Genomic DNA, 17479 nt, shown 5'->3' on the forward strand with positions numbered 1-17479 from the left:
AATATTATTAGTTATGCAGAATACTGTCTTTGCAGTGTGAATCTTATATTTCATCTGACAGAAATAAAAGTATCATCTTCTGCAGGTTTCATGTGAACACTACTTCTGGAAGATAGAATTCCTTGCCAGATCACAGAAATTGTAAGCCATTTCACCTTTTATACACTTAAGCATTTTGTTCACTATCAAAATAAGATACATGAGAACTTCTCCTTCAGCAAAAAATATGATTTAAAAGAAAAGTATTATTTTACTAAGTGTAGTTACTGAAAAAACCCCAAATATTAGAAGCATAGAATCATAAAGGTGGAAAAGACCTCCAAGATCATTAAGTTCAACCTTTGACTGAGTAGTACCATGCTAAATAAACCATAGTACAGCATTCCACATCCAGTCAATTTTTGAACTATTCCAGGGATGGTGACTCCACCACTTCCCTGAAAAGCCAGCTCCAATGCCTAACTACCATTTCAGTGAAGAAATTCTTCCTGATCTCCAACCTGAATGGCCTCTGGGACAGCTTGAGGCCATTTCCTCCTATCTTGTTACTTGGGAGAAGAGGATGACCCTTCCTCTTGCCTACAGCCTTCTTTCAGGTGGTTGTAGAGCGTGCGGCTCACCCTCGAGAGTCCTGCACGTTAAACACCCCCAGTTCATGTGACTTAGCTTCTAGGACCTTTTGCAGCTCCACTGCCCTTCTCCAGCACCTCAATGTCTTTCTTATCCTGAAGGGCCCAAAACTGAGCACAGGGTCTGAGGTGCAGCCTTAGCAGTGCTGACTACAGGGGCACGGACAGTCATTGTCCTGCTGCTGCTGCTGGCCACCCCACTGCTGATACAGCCTGGTTGTCACTGGCCTTCTTGGCCACCTGGACACACATCCAGCCCCTGCTGCCCATCACCCCCACGTCCTTTTCTGCTGGGCAGTTTTCCAGCCTCTCTGCCCCCAGCCTGTAGTGCTACAAGGGGTTATTGTGACCCAAGTGACCTGGAACCTCAGCTTGCTGAACCACACACCGTTGGCCTTGGCCCATTGATCCAGCCTGTCCAGACCCCTCCTCAGTGCCTTTCTTCATCTCTGAATTCTTACAGTTTTTTTCCTTTAAAATCTATTTTTTAAATTAAATATGAATCAGAAAATTATTCCCTGAGATGTTTAAAAAATAGCAAATTCATCAGTGGATGATCTCCTCAGCTCTCCTATAGCTGAATAATTCCCCAAAACAAGACTAAAAATCTGTTTTTTTTGAAGTCAGTGCACAATTACTGTCTTTCACCAGTACTTAAATGAAATTGTCCCATCCAATCCAATTTAATTTATGTCATCTCTTGTTATAGTTCAAGCTGATTAGAATAACAGAATGAAGGTTAATATCCCTTAGAAATGCATACTTCTCTTTTCACCCCTCTGAATGCAGGACAGAGTTTTAAATTGTATATATTTTTATGGTCTGTTTCTAATATGTCTCCTATAAAATCGATTCAGAAGGCAGCTGCAATCCAAAAGTAGCAACTGACAAAACATTTGAGAGAAGCCTCTTGCAGGTGTTCACTTAATGTTTCCCTTTTCTTACTGTAGAAAAACAGTTTTCTCTTGCAAACAAACTGTGATCAAAAATTGGTTCTGAAAAAGGATTCTGGAAGCTCTGAATCTTCTTTTATTAAAACACACACACAAAAAAAAAATCACATTATTTGCAAAGAAACTGATACTATTCTTAGAAGTAGGTTTTGGTGTTACTTTGTATTTAAACACCCACTAAAATCTATCATTGCAAGAACATGTCATTCCCATTCATTAAAAGCTTGAAATATCATTGAACATTTATGCTTTGTAAGAATTTAGTCCTTTAACCTTTGTGATAACAAATTCTTACAGTTTTTTTTTTCAATTAAAAAAAAAGAAAAAGAAAGAATAAAAAAGTTTTGTAAGGATTTTTATGAACTAAAGATTGTATATGGAGTTTATTTTTGAGGTTGCGCTGTATGCAAATATTTGGATAATTACTGAATATATTGAAACAGACTTGAATCCTAAAAGTTTTCTGTTATTTGGTGGAATTATCATGCTTATGTAACAACATTTCTGATTTGTTATTTCTTAGGCATTCATAATTTTCTGCTCAAAATATTCTTAATCACTTAAGAGATTGGTGATACTTATTTAAACAATTAATCATAAATATGAGAAATATGTAAGCATGCTGAATCCTCTAACGGAGTACCATATACAAAAAATTATTTTTTCTCAGTGATTTGATTTAAATTTAAAAAGTTTAATACCGTCATTGAAATCACAATCAGCCTGTGAACACCATTAATGAACAAAGAAAAGGATGATAAATATTTCAATATGCTGTTGAAAGAGAAAATTCAATTTATCTAGACAATTTCGTAAACTCTTAATCAAAGAAGCACTTTTCAATCTATTTATCTGAGAGTTCTGCTAGAGTACTGTCTTGTTAATGCAAGATTATACTTTATTTTACTTTTTCTAATTTTAATGAAATACAAACACAGTACACCTCTTACTCTTGAGACAATATTACTGTTGATCCAGACATTTCCTGATAGTAGCACTTCTTTTCTCCTTCTATAAGAAATAATTTATCTTTGTTTCTGGTACTTCAGATCTTTGTAAAACAGGTAAAAAAATACAAATGTGATATTTTTTCTTTCCGTCTGATCAGCATTTAAACATCTGAAATGAACAAATATGGCCTGGGGTTCTGGTGAAATGTTCAGCAGAGCACTAAAGCAAGTCGTAGACAGCATTTTACTATAAATGAAATTTATCTTCTTGGAAGGCTTCTTCATTTTGAAGCAGTAACCACAGAAGAATAAGCCATTAAACTGTCTTATTTGATTAAAATCTTAGCAACACTTGAAATTTTATAACCAAAAAGTATGAAAATTCCATTAACACGCGGATAAATATACATGTAAATATTTAAGTCCTGATGATCTGTGCTTAGAGTAGATTCGTAAATCGCCTTATGAAAGAATAGCTTTAGATGACTCTTAGACATAAACAAGATAATTAATTTTGTGAATTAAAAAGGAAAAGCATAAAAAATTTAAACCAATGTTATCAGATTTTTTTTTTAAATGACAAAAACACTTCATATTGCTTTTATGATACACACTTTGTATCAACTAAAGGGAATAAAAAGCTTTAACATCTTGTTTTATTACCTTCCAGGAAGCCTGGTGGTGACTGGAATATTTTGATATTAACATGAAGAATAAAACCACATTTCTCTTAGCAATAATAAAGTTGATTTAAATAATATTTGCTGGAAATTTAATTTAATTTTATTATCTTAGCAAAAATGTAAACAAAGTTTTATGCAAGCACAATGAAAGAATGCAGGGCTGAGGCAGCTCTATGGGTATACTGTATAATTTGGAGTATAATTTGAACACTACAGCTGCCTGGGTCTATTTCCTTAGCATACAGTAAAAATGAAGTTATACAGTCCAGATTTTAAGACAAGTTAAGGATAATTTGAATTTGATACGGTGTGGGTATGCACACAGCTACTGAACTCCTCAGAAACATAAAGTGGTAATTTGATTTATTTATTTAATGCAGAGTTACTGCAGATTATAAAAATGTTCTTTAATAGTAGTAACTTCACTACACTTATCTTCCTTATCTTTTCCAGTAACTCTTTCTTCATATGCCTCTAGAGATATATAAAGGTAATAGCTTCTTTAAGGAGCTTTAAATTAATAAATTTATTTTACTTGGTGTTGACCACTAAGGTGAGAAAATTTTGCAGTTAAGGTTTGGAAATCTTGACTATTAATAGAAGCAGAGTATGAAATTTACTGTCTATGTATTACTGAAACCTTCAAATTTTTCAATGATTGGTCACTGAAAATGTAAAATATTAATAAACACATTTCATAAAGTTCTTTAACATATTCAGGAAACATCTCCATGAATTCAGTCTCTCAAGTCTGTTATTGGGTTCCGCATGAGATTCATGTACTTGATCTACACTTCATTTCTCCATTCTCTAGCAATGTTCATGTCCAGCTGCCATTATCTTATAGTTCAGAAATGGCACTTGACAAGCACTTTTCTATTTTAAAAGACATTTGATTTTTAAATTCATAGTGATGATTCAGAAAAAATTGAGTCAAGCTGTGATTGAATTCCCCCATGGAGGAAGAGCTTTCTTGTGACGTCCAAAAGATCTATTTCTGGCCTTGTCTTAGCTATGGATAATGGTAAAGCTCACTTGGTCTCCTACATCAGCTGTCCATAGGGTCCAAAGTTTATTATCTATCATACAATAAATTATCCCACCTAGCAGTTAGCTGCATGGTTATATTGAGTATTCAGGCATAAAACACTTGATACTAAAGAAAAAAATATTGAAAATCTCTATTTTTTACTTAATAGATATGCCTTACAAACACCAGTAGTCTGTCCCTTTAAAACTTAAATGAGGTGGATGCATTTTTGTTCACATGCCCATATTTTGGGGACGATTCTGTTCCTATTGTTATACCTGTTATCTTCTGAAGAGAAAACTATTATTGAAAAGAGGAATGGCTTACAAAACGGGCAAGATACAAGGCAAGGACAAAAGAGTATGTGGGCCTGAGTGAAAAAACAAATAGTGTTTCTTTATCTGTTGTATGAAGCCATAATAACAACTTTTGGGGACCTAGGATTTTTTTTATTTTTAATGTGCTAATTATATTCTCTTGTGAATTTCTTGTCAATTATTTGAAGGTGCATCTATATTGCCGGGCATTTAAAACAGCACTGTATGGAAGAACAGTCAAATATAAATGTAAAATACTGTCTGCAGAATATAAGGTAGGAGGAATAAACTCTACTTTATTATTACCTTCAAACAGTAGTGTATGTGCCAATGTATAAGTAAGCCTCAAGTGAACTGAAGAACATGCTCCATGTCAAGATTTGCAGGGACCCTCTATACTTCTACTGCATGGAACAAAGGGGTTTTGTTCTGTTCATAATGTAAACTTTATATTTCAGATTTTATTTTGCATAACAATGAATTCTCTTCCTTTCTGCTGATCAAAAATTGCTTTTTTGTTTATGACTTTCTCTTCAGTAGGAAGAAGTATCAATTCATTATTCACGAAATAAAGACTCATTAAAAAAAAAGAAAAAAAGAGAAAAGAAACCAACTATGTTGTGTCTTTAATTTAAAACCTGCTTGAGGGCCCTATGGGGTATATTAAATCTGTCTCATTGCCATATATCTTAGTGTACATTTTGCTTGAAACCAGGTGTTTTGTATATTGAACTTTTTAACACTGCAGGGAGGTAAGTATTCACAGCTGGAGTTTTATGCTTCACACATTTTCATGTTTCAGAACAAGGAGCAACCCCTAGGAAAATCTCCTCCAGCAATGAAAAGAGGCAGAACAAAGCGCGTCTGTATCTGGTGGCAGGACATGGATATGATGAAGTCACAGATCTAGGACTTGCATATAAAATAGATGCTGGTGTAACCGAGACAAATAGTTGCAAGCAATTGAAGTGTATAGCTTGCAGATCAATCACAGTATATGAGGTTGTTAATGTTGAAAAGAGGTGCAAAGCAGATTTGAAGAAGGACAAACAGTTTTTGTAACAGACAAAAGTTAAGATGACTTTTACTTTTACACAACATTTGAAGGCTCTCATGTTTACTGAGCTACGACTTTAATGTTTATCCTTCTGTATGTTATTACTCTAAAATATCCAAATCAGCCTTTCTACAGAGAGAATATTTTGAAAATTATTTTTGACACATAAAATATGAAATTAGTAAATTCATCTCTCTGAAGTAGTAGTTTGAGAGATTAGCACTTTGCTTTCTCTCATGCAGACAAGGAAGAATATTGCGTTAGTTTTCCAGTGATTTACATTTACCAAAAGAGAAAGAAAACTCCAACTTTTTGGGACATCTAGTCCTGTGAAATCTCTTTAGTAAAACAAAGTGGACTTCCAGAAGAAAAAAGTTCTATATGCCATTAACATGTGAGTTTGAAGTTGTTTACTTGGTAGCTGAATTTCAGTTTTTAGGGTTCTGGAGAAAAATTTCAAAAGACACAGAAACCGGCTTATTAATATAGGAAATGAGAAGGGTTTGGGGCTTAGACAGAGCATAAGACATTTCCACACCTGTATTTTGATCACTAAACAAGTTTATAATCCTTTATCTAATCAACCAATAGAAAGATCAATTTCCTGCAAAGATTAGGAAGGAAAATATTTTTTTCTGTGTCCTTTGTAGTAACAGCTTCTGGTAACAGAAATCAAGATTTAGCCACAGGCTGACATTGCACTGGTTAACTCGAAGGTTATCCCTAAAATTATAAAAAAGAGACAGAGAAATAGCATTGTATGAATACCTGGGGCAGCTGAACACCACAGAATAGTCTGAATTAAAGTAAAAAGCTAACTGATCTGATAGAAAGTGTAGTTAATGGATCCTTTAAAAATTCAAAATACACAAAATAGTAAGTGTATACTGATAATTAAAATCATTAAAGTAATGGTGAGTCTGAGTCTTTGATCTCTTGTTGAGGTCAGGGATTATCACATTTTAGTACAAAACTGTATTTTAAAATTTTTGGGTTGTTTTGTTTGCTTGGTTTTTTATGGTGCTGGGCTTTCACCCTTCCTTCAACCCTAAACCAAAGACTATAGAAGTCCATAAGATTGACACCTGGTCTTGTCTCTCCAGACATGCTACTATTTTGTCAGTAGAATTTGTGACATTATATCTGTGCCAGTGTTACTGTGGAAATCCCTCTGTAGACAGCAATGCACAGCTTTTATTCTCTCCGTGGGTGTTGCAGGCAAGGTGGGGAGCATATGCAGGGCAGGCAGAGAGAAAGCACAAGGATAAACATAATGATAAATTGTTATGTGTGGTCAATATTATTACTACTTCTGCCAAGAATGATTTATTGCATGCAATATTCTATACAAATGGAACTCTTAAAAACAGAAGGAGTGGACAATAAACAAAATTATAATCTTATGCAACAATAGAAAAGCTAACAAGGTAAAAAATTAATCTTGACTCATTGTTTTACAGGAGATAAATTTTGGTCTAGACAGAAAAGTGCTTTTGAAGTACCTTGCTGTGTGCTTAGAGTTCTTAAAAAAAACAGTAAAGTGATGAATTAGATGACATCTTTGAATAACACTTTAAAAATAATAAAGATAAATGAAAGAACTTCCTCAGTGTTTTTGTTGTTTGAAGATTTTTTATGATGCATGCTTTATTTAAACTTTCCTTCCATTTTTCCTATGAGAGGATTTTGTACTAGGCTTAAAAAAATAGTAATATGTTAATAAAATCCACTCTGCTGCTAGATTTTCTATTCTACTTAGAGTAAACATCTGTCTTACAGGGAGTACTAAGTTTTTGGCCAAAACTTGGGGATGTGTGCATTATTGTAACTCATTATCACAGATCTCACTACTGTTTCTTTGCCTGCCTCTGGTTTTGAAAATGGTTATTTTGCTTTCAGGCCTCAGTGGTGGTCCTTGAGCAAAGCCTATGTCCTTAGCTTGTTTATATGTGCATGTGTGGGCTTGTGTTTGTGTATAAGAATTGGGGAGCATCAAAGAGAATGGATTTCACCCAGAATTAAGTAACTAGTATCATAATAATCTAGTACTTGAATAATCTATATTTCTTTCTCCAAGTAAAAAGTTCTATACATTTACCTCAATATATGTTTTGTCTGAAAAAAGGGTGCATAAACAAACCTGGCTTAATTTAGGGAGAGAAGTGAACCACTGTGTGATTGCAGACATATAGATTTAAACCTAAAATAATTGCATTGGCTTCAGAAGACTTACTCTTGATTGACACTACTGAAAGTGAGGCCAACATCTAGTCTCAAAATTTTTGACAGCAATTTATTACTCCAAAGTTACTTATCTTACAGTGATTGTTCTTTCAAAAACAGCTTGTTTTGATTCATCACCTTTTAAAAACCATTATTGGGATCTATATTCTCAATGCAGATTTCAATAAATTGTGAGGAAGTATTAACGAGCTCAGATATCCTTGAAACTTGTGGTGCATTATATTTGACTGATCCGCGCAAACTAGCCTCTTGGAGAAAAATTACACACTGATGGATACTTAAAATGATTCATAGCAGTAAATAAAACTGCTCCTTTCTGACACTGGTTCAGCTCATTAAATCTCCAGTGGTCATGTTTCTGAGGCAGAAATGATATTCTATGTAACAATTACCAATTACTTTGGTAAATATAGTTGGTCTGTACAAGAGGACATCCTCATCTACATATGGCAATGAAGCATTTCCCTGGCATCTGACCCAGAGTGCTTTGCATGTGGTTTTCCTAAAAAACAATCGTCTGAACAGTGCAAGGAGAACCATTTATTAGACTCTGCACATTCTCTGTTTAAATCTTTGAACATAAGAGCTGCTGTCAATCACCTTCCACTGAGTAAGATCTTAACCAGATAAAATGTCTAGAGTGCTAAAATCTTTTTCAACTACTTTTGCACATGGAAAGATGATTCCAGATCTGTCTGTATGAATGTTGGATGGTTGCCACACTTATGTAGCTACTGAAACTGCCAACATTTAATTTTCTTTTAGCTGTATGCAGAAAGAGAAAGAAGGGTGGGGGTCTGTGGAAAATGAGAGATCTGAATGTTTTTAAAAGATAAATATATTTAAAAATTCAAAGATGGTGCTAATTATAAAGAATTATAATTATAATCCATTTTGGGAACAGCATGCTTGTTCCTCTCACCATTTTTGTCACCTCAGTCAGAGATAGTTTAAATTTTAGTTGCAGTTTCTTTGTTTAACTGGATTTTTTATGCCTACTTCATTTTCTGGGGAAGAAAAAGTGACATGCATAGTTCAGAGGGAGAGCCTGACCCCTTTGTATCATTCAGTTCCTGGAATTTAGGATTTCCATTTCTGAATAAGGAATATTTCACCCCTGGTGAAATCACTATAGCTGAATGACATTGCCTGATAAAGGCCAGAAAGACAGAATTTTAATAAGCACTGAACTGCAGCTCTAAAATAACTTAGTGTGAAGTTTTACATATGTTTACAATGCTCATTACCCTACATACAAATTTCAAAACAAAACAGACTGTTTACAATGCCTGTAATCAGCTAGCTGTCTTGTAGCTGGAGTACTCCAAGGAATGAAACAATGAAAGCACCCAACAGAAGGGCCCTTCAACATAATCTGTTAACTGCAGTTTGTACCAGACCTCGGTAGGAATGGGAGGCCCCTGGCTAATCTTTTTACTTGGCTATGTGGTTCTAGGCACAAAGTTCACAATAAAATAATAAAAGCTCAAGGGGCCCTTCAAAACAGCATATATTCAGTGCTGAGTCTCCTTATTAAAGAGTGAAGGTCAACACTATATTGTAATGTTCTCATGCTTGCATACAATGATTTTTTCTTTTCATACCAGTGAGGCAGTTAAGATTTTTATTTCATTGTTTTATAATGATGGCATTTATAAGAAACATATTGATTTTGTGTCATTAAATATTGTAGTGAAATTTTACTCTAAAAAAAGCTTTCAGATCAGATTTATTTTTGGAACTTCAGACACGTGAAAAGGTCTTAGTAGATTAAATCTTCCGTACTTTTTCTGCATAATCCTGATGCTGACTATGTTTTCAATGTCTTTTTATCTCATGGTGAATGGAAATATAAAATCTCAATTTTAAATTTTTGATAATCCACTTAGTTTCATCATAGATACTCAATACAATATGTATGGAGATGGCTGAAATGTTCATGTGTACCTTTCTAGTCTGAAAAATAATACTGTGAAAACATCTTTTATTTACTCCTCCTTTTTTGTAATTGCAAAATTATAGGCTAAACCTCTTCTTGTGAAGACCAACCTACATATACTGATGCCAATGGAACTCTATTGATTTATGCTGGCTGGTGATTTGTGTCAGTGTCTCTCATAACCATAGTTACAATACTTTGTAATCATAACAGGCAGTATTTGACAAATTAAGCCAACATCTGGTGTAATGCACAGACTAGGAGTAGTAATTAAGCCTTTTTTCTTTTTTTAAAATCTGTGTTAGTCTGTTTTGTTTCTTAAAAATACAGGGTGATATTGCTAGAAATGCAGCCTACTTGTTTTTCACACATTCCAGTTAAAATGGACCAGTTTTCCATACTTGATTGCTTTGTCTTGCAGATACCAGGAGGGCCATGCTGCTCAAGAGGTTGTGAGTGAGTCAGCCTGCCCAGAAAATAACTGGAACACTCCTGAGAGAGAACATTTACCCAAAAGTAGTATCTATGTCCCTCTCCTCACACAGGTGATCTGTGAAGGTACTTGGTGCGCTAAAAGCCACATGCAATAGTCTTTCCTAAGAGGAATGCCATCCCAGTCACTAAACGCTGATGCCTGAAAAATGGGGGAAGAGCAGGAGTGTGCAGTTTTTCTGTGATCCGTTGAAAGGGCATGAATACCAATAAAATAACCAACTAAATAAAACAGCAATAAAAAAACAAAATCACAATGTTTTTGAGATAAGGATATTATTTGGTTGTATATTCTTTGTTTTTCTGATAGCTAGAAATATAATTTTGTCATGAAATGGCAGCATTGTATAAAAAATAGTTTTAAGAAACATGATGGAAACAGTAACGAAAAGAAATTTATTACTGGAAGGATTAACACCAACTTTAAAAAGAATTCCATGTGGAATTTAAATTAATATGTAGAATATGTTTTATTAGCTTTATTATCAGACTTTCTAGCAAGTAAAAATAGAAATTTATTTTTTGATGTTAGTACTGAATAAAAATTAGGGATGAAAATGAATGATTCAAATGCTGTCAATTTCTTTCACTTGCATGAAGAACAGTCCACCGAAAAACTAGTTATCTTCAAGAATAAAAGAACAGAGAGAAATTATTATTTTGCTTCCTAAGTCCTCACATTCCAAAGCCTGTCAATATCCCAAATAATTAGTCCAAGTGTATGTGCTCCATGGTCATGCTTTAGTGACTTATTTCCATGTAAAACATAGTTAAGGAAAGCCAAGTTTTGTCTTTTTGTGAGAAAAAAATCTCCATATAAATAAAATTGAGGCGTCTAGTTATTTTTCAGATGACTCTACTGTACATCATCAGCTCTTGCAGTAAAAATCAGACATTTTTTCATTTATTGCTTAATTGCAAGTCATGGCTTGTGAATTTCTATTTAGTTGCAATGGTTTTAGAAGCTGAGAAATGATCATTCTCATAGAGGCACTGACACTGTTAATTGTGATGCGCATGAAATCATCTTTATTGGTGTGACTATTTTATTAAGACAGCATGCAAGAGCACTATTGTTTCTCTAGGGCATTTTTTTTTTGGTCATTGAAGGACCTCAAAATGAAATAAATGAACTATGGTTAGATATATCTGCATGTATGTCAAAAATTACACTCTCAGATATTCATCAAATTACATGCAGGATCAGGCTTATTAATAGCAAAAACATAGGCTCTAAAAGGCGTGGAATGTGAGCTAGTGGAATTTGAGCAATCCAACAGAAAAGTAGACAAGGTGGGCGATATCAAGAGAACTTGGGCAAAAAATGTGCAGCGTAGGACTGTATTATCTTTTTCAGGCCTCCTACACTTGCAGCTGTTGCACCAAAGAACTGATGTCAGTAGAACTTTAATTACCTTTCAAATACCCTGTATCTTTTTTTACAGAATGGAAAACACGTTCCATTTTTTGAAAATATAGTTCACATTTGCTTAATGAAAAAATAACCACAAACTAGCTGCCACATAATTTTCCTTTCAGAATAGAGCAAGTAGAAGAAACGTTACTAAATAAGAAATGTCGTAGTCTAAATATTAGAGTATTTAAAGATATATTTAAAGGCCCTTAAAGACCAATTTTTATTATTAATCTTGAATACAAAATTGAAATATAATTTTGAATAGCCCTTCTGATCTTGTTACATCCAAGAGAAAGTGTAACTTTTAATTCTAAACACATTTTTTTTCTAGATTAGATTGTTTTCTTGTCTCCACTGGAATTCTTTCAATTTCATTTTGCCATTCTGTCTTTCTCAATGCTTTTCCTCTAATATACTTTCTTTCAGAACTATCTGATGGTATTCCCTTCCTGTTTCCCTTTCAACTTCACAGGAACTTGTGGTTCACTTGCTGAAATTTTAGTATTCACATGTCCCTCTGAAATCCTTTGAGCCTTGGGGGATTATTTTCCTCTCATATTCCTCCTAATTAACATCTCAATAGCCTGCTGGCTTTTCTTCTAACTACAGCCATGATGACATTTGTATAACCAGAGCAAAAACAGCAGAAGAAACATTTTGCTTTTATTTCTGGCATTCAATGAAAAATTACTTGAGCAAACAAGTCAACTGTACACCATCTAGTGCTGGTTGGAGCATTGTTCAAGAAATCAGAATATAACTGAAGTACACTGTTTTGAGTGACTTTTTCTTTTGGTTTGAAGAAGCAAGTTTTTTATTTACAAATAACAAGTATGCTCTTTGCATTTCGGTATTGTTTTTCCTATAACAAGAATCATGTATAACTCTTAAATCTGCACAGCTTATGCCACTAGAAAAAAGCTGCACGAGTATATGCACGAGTATAGCATGCACGAGTATAGGGCAGAATAGAAAATTTGTATTCCTAGACCATATGAGGCCATTCACAAAATATTAGACTGAAAGATTCACCAGGAAAGAGAGGCAGACTGTTGCCACCTAGAAGAGAAATTTCTGTCTCTCATAGTTTTATTTCCTAAAAATGTCAATTTATAAACAGTAGGTTACACAGAAATTTTTTCACTAGTAGGTTTTAATGGATTTGTGCTCCTACACCATTACAAAGCAAGACATCCTTCAGCAAAGTTTGTCATGTTTTACACTTTAATGAAAGCTGAAGAGAAAGGAAATTAATCCAATGCAATATAAAACATCACAAAATTTGTTATGTATTTATGCAATATCTTATAACTCTTTAAAAAAGATCATTAGAGATCTGACTATTTTTCATAAATTCAAGGGTTACCCAACCTTCAGGTGTATAGAAGCTGTGATTGTGAGTTCATAGGATGATGCAGTACACAAAAACACAGCTTTATCCTCTAAATTTCACTACTTTATTTCAGATTGCCAGCAATGTCACAAAAATCACTAGTAGCAGGTACACCTATGATTAATAAAATGAATATTAATTGCTTTATATCAATCTTTTACCAATTTCTATCAACAAACAGTAGTATATAATCAATCAATAGTATGGCTTCACTCAATAATATCAATTGGTATTGTCATACAACCAACAACAGCTACAAATACCTAGAGGCTGTTAAAAACTACTACAATTAAAACTACTACAATTTATCATCAAGCCAATGTACCAATGATATAACAGCTGATATACCTATTATAGATTACTTGAATGGCTATGTAAAAACACAAAAATGAATCAAAATATATTTCAAAAGGAAACAAACAATTCCAAAAGTGAGGGACAAACTGATCCCAGATTAAGAGGACTCTTGAGGTGAAAAGGTGAGGATAGACAAAAACAATAAAACAACAGACACTCTCCCTTTAAAAATGATCCATGTGACAGAGTCTGGAATCTTTGGAAAAAAAAAAGTCATTTTAAAACAGCTACATAAGAGTGTAGGTTGTCCCTTTTTGAGAAGCTAATGAAAGTTAATTATAATTTCCCACCTGTAACAGAGAGTAAAAGAGGATGTTGCTTGTTTCTGAAAAATTGTATATTTTTTATGAACAGTTTTCCAGCTCCTCAGACCAAAAGTTGTTACTAGAGCCCCATGGTTTTGTGCTAAATGGTGCTATCTCAGGATGTCTCTGTTTGCTGTGCACTCTGTCTATACTTCAAGAGGGCAGCTGCACTTTTCAAGGGTGTTTCAGGTTGACAGGCCGAGCTCCCAGCCTCACAGTTCCAGTCTTTCTCTGTTACTGTTTTCAGCAGACAATTTTCCCCTTCTAACCAAGCCACATTTATGACTGATCACATCACCATAGGTGACTTTTTATTTGCTGATGGAATGTATTTTGGAGGTACTCAAACCCCCAATAGTCTATTCCACCCCAGAAATATACTTCACTGAATTTTCTTCAAGGTTACTACTTGTTGGAATGGAAAAAGAATGAGACTTCCTGAAAGTCTCATTTAAACAGAAGAACTTCTATAGGGATGAATGCAATAAAAGTATGCTGAAGCTTTTTTTTACCTAATTAACTATTACATCTGGTGCTATCCTCTGCTGTACATCCTTTGCTGTACCTCTAATGTTTCCTGTATTGCATAGTTCAGTAAACATTACTAACTTATGTTCTTGATGTTCACCTTTGTTTCCATTGATAGAAACACAGGAGAAAGATGAAGATGATGGAATGGCTTGAAGGCTTTTTGTCTGTTGTAGCATTTCAGCAGGTGTTTACAGATAATACAGCAAAAGTGAATGAGAATAGTTGAGAAACCTAGTTTCAAATAAGAAAAAAAATAAAAAGAGAAAAAACTAATTTTTTCTTGTTGAAGATGCAGGTTTAAGACAAGTTGCAAACCAAGGTTCACTGAGCACTCCCTATGTAAAAGAATTTCATTGAAAATTAGATATTCTTTTAACACATCTTTTTGAAGAAGCACTTGCTTCCTGTGGCTCTTGGACCCCCAAAGAGCCCAAAAAAAGAGGAAATCAAGTCTGTTGAATGCTTCTCTTTCTACAAAGAACCGGGCATTGAGGTAAGTAAATTTTCTTACATATGTCACCTCCCTTTCCCAGGAAAGGATACTACTTTGTGGAAGCACTAGGTTGCACTTGCCAGATTCTAGGAAAAACTGTACCTTATATCCACAAGCATAAATACCTGGGAAGAAGATGTGAGGAAAGCTTTAGAAAATTCTCATTCTGTCAGGAGATTGAATCCTACAAGAAACATTATGCCCATCTTGTAAGTGGCAGAAAAAAAAAGCCTGATATTTAATCAAAATATACATACTTTCATACCTTAATTCCTTAACTATAATTTAAATTGGAGGTATTTGGTTTTTAAATGGGTTAATACTCTAAAAATCCAAATGAAATGGCTTGTACACCATTCTTTACAACTACAGTAAATAATACACAGAATTTAATCTGTACTGAATAGATGGCAGGCTATAAACTATGGTTTAAGTTCATCCTTTTTGCAGGTTAGACATGATCTACATTTGGTTGGCTTCTCTCTGACACTTTTTGATGTATTACAACTGAATAAGTCCAAGTTCATGTCCCATATTTCCTTCATTATCTGTATACCTACAAGACAAGCAACTCAAAAATGAAAGCAGATCTATTTCTAGAGCAGATTAATCGTTTTGGTAGTTAAGATGAGCAAATAGTTGCAAAAAACAACTCTATAAGGTATTCCACAAAAACCAGATTATTATATCTCTGAGAATGAACTGGAATAGAAAATGTAAATGAACATGTTCTGTAAGGAATATCAAAAGGACTCTCTTCACAGAGGCAAACTCACAGAAGCCTCCATCAGTAACCCTTGATCAGACCACTTGATGCAGATACTGTACAAAAATGGGTTGAGTGAGACAGATATTGACATGGATGATTCAGGGAAAACAGTACAATTTGTCAGAATTTCTCCAGTAATGTTGACATTCAAATTTCTTTCAGGAATATATTTTTTCATTTGGATGAATTCCATAGGTATCTACTCTGCTATTTAGCTTACCTTAAGAGACAAATGGAGCAGCAGAAAACACTTTCCAAAAGTTTGAAAAGTTTGACCTATATAAAGTGCATTAGATATTAATTTAGAATTGTTTTGAAGAAAAAAACTACTGAAAGAAATAAATTACATGTTTAGGCCTCTGACTGATTTTTGGTTACTTACATAAATTATCATAAAATTATTATATTTATGCACTAATTATCACTGGAAATTATGCTGCATGCAAGAGAACATCATCTCACTTCTGAAGTGCTGTGCATGGTAAGATCAGAATGGCATCAGGTACCCAGGTAATAAGTCATAGAGCCATGTTTCAGCATTGCCATATCTGTGATGGTCTTTCCCTTTCTCAAGACATCATCTAATGGGATGATTTTTTTTCCTTAGATTTTATTTATTTTATTTTTGTCTTAGATTTTTTAATTGGTAGACACTTCTAAACAAAGATATTTGTCAAAAAATTGATTGCTTCTACTTCTACAATGCTGCAATCACTTGGATGAACATTTGAGTTGTTTTGCAATTGTATCCTTTTTTAGATGCTAAGAATTACTTTTTGATCATCCACTAGTATCTTAAAAAAGATAATTGACCATAAGTTTCCAATGTGAACCTTATTGATCAGGTCAGGTTTTCTAAAGTTAGTTGACATTTTTAAAAGCCATACTCTTAAAATATATACATGTGACATCCATTTATCTTAATCCTTCAATAAATTGGTTAAAACTGGAACTTTCCTTCACAAATAATGTCATTTCAGAGTTACTTAGTGGCATTTGGATAACATATAGAATAGTTATAGAAGTTTGCAACTCAGGTCAGCAAGCAAAGTGTAGAAAGGACAGCCAAAAACTAGTTCTACATAGTAATAAATACATCTGTATTTATAATTATGAGTCACTTTTCCCATTAAAATTCTTTTCATTCGTTTTTCTATTTAGAAACAATATTGATTGTTTACTTTTTATTTGTCCTCTGCCAAAAGTACATGTTTATTTGACCTTCTCATTCATTATTCCTGGTGATAAGAGAAGGGTGACACATCCAGAAAGATATAGCACAGCTGTTACAGCTTCAATGAGAATTTTAAAAAAGAATTATTGTTATCTGTGGAACAATTCAGAAAATAATACTGAAATATGTCTATAAAGAAATAAGCCTTACTATTCAGCTTCTTCAGGAAAACTGAAAATATCTTTGAAATACTTAAAAATGGGTACCTAAGAATTATTAATAGGAATTTATTAATATTAACAACACCACATAAAATTAGTTTCAAAAATGTTGTCTCTCTAGTAAATATCTTCACAAAATGTTGAACAGAATACATGTATTTGAACAATTTATTGTAGAGTTCTGTGAGCTTAGGATTTAAATTTATTAACAGATTGTTACAAACAGAAATCAGGGCATTTAAAAATAACAGTTAGAGTATGTACATGCCTATTTTAATTTCTGGATTTAAGAACTTATTCAAGTGGCAAAACTGCTGAAGGCTTTTTCACCCTTTATATGTCTATTAATTTCAATGAAATTATTTGTAGGAGAAGCACGCAGGGTGGCTTAAGGTCATGGATGTAAAAAAGAAAAAACCCTTTAGAAATCTTAAATGTTTGAAATAAATTTTTAAAACAATAAAATCATGTGCATCAAAGTAATAATTTATTCAAAATGAGTCAAATAAGACACTCTTCAGGGCA

The sequence above is a fragment of the Fringilla coelebs genome (assembly GCF_963513975.1).
Source record: "Fringilla coelebs genome assembly, chromosome: 2".
In the NCBI taxonomy this organism is placed as follows: Eukaryota; Metazoa; Chordata; class Aves; order Passeriformes; family Fringillidae; genus Fringilla; species Fringilla coelebs.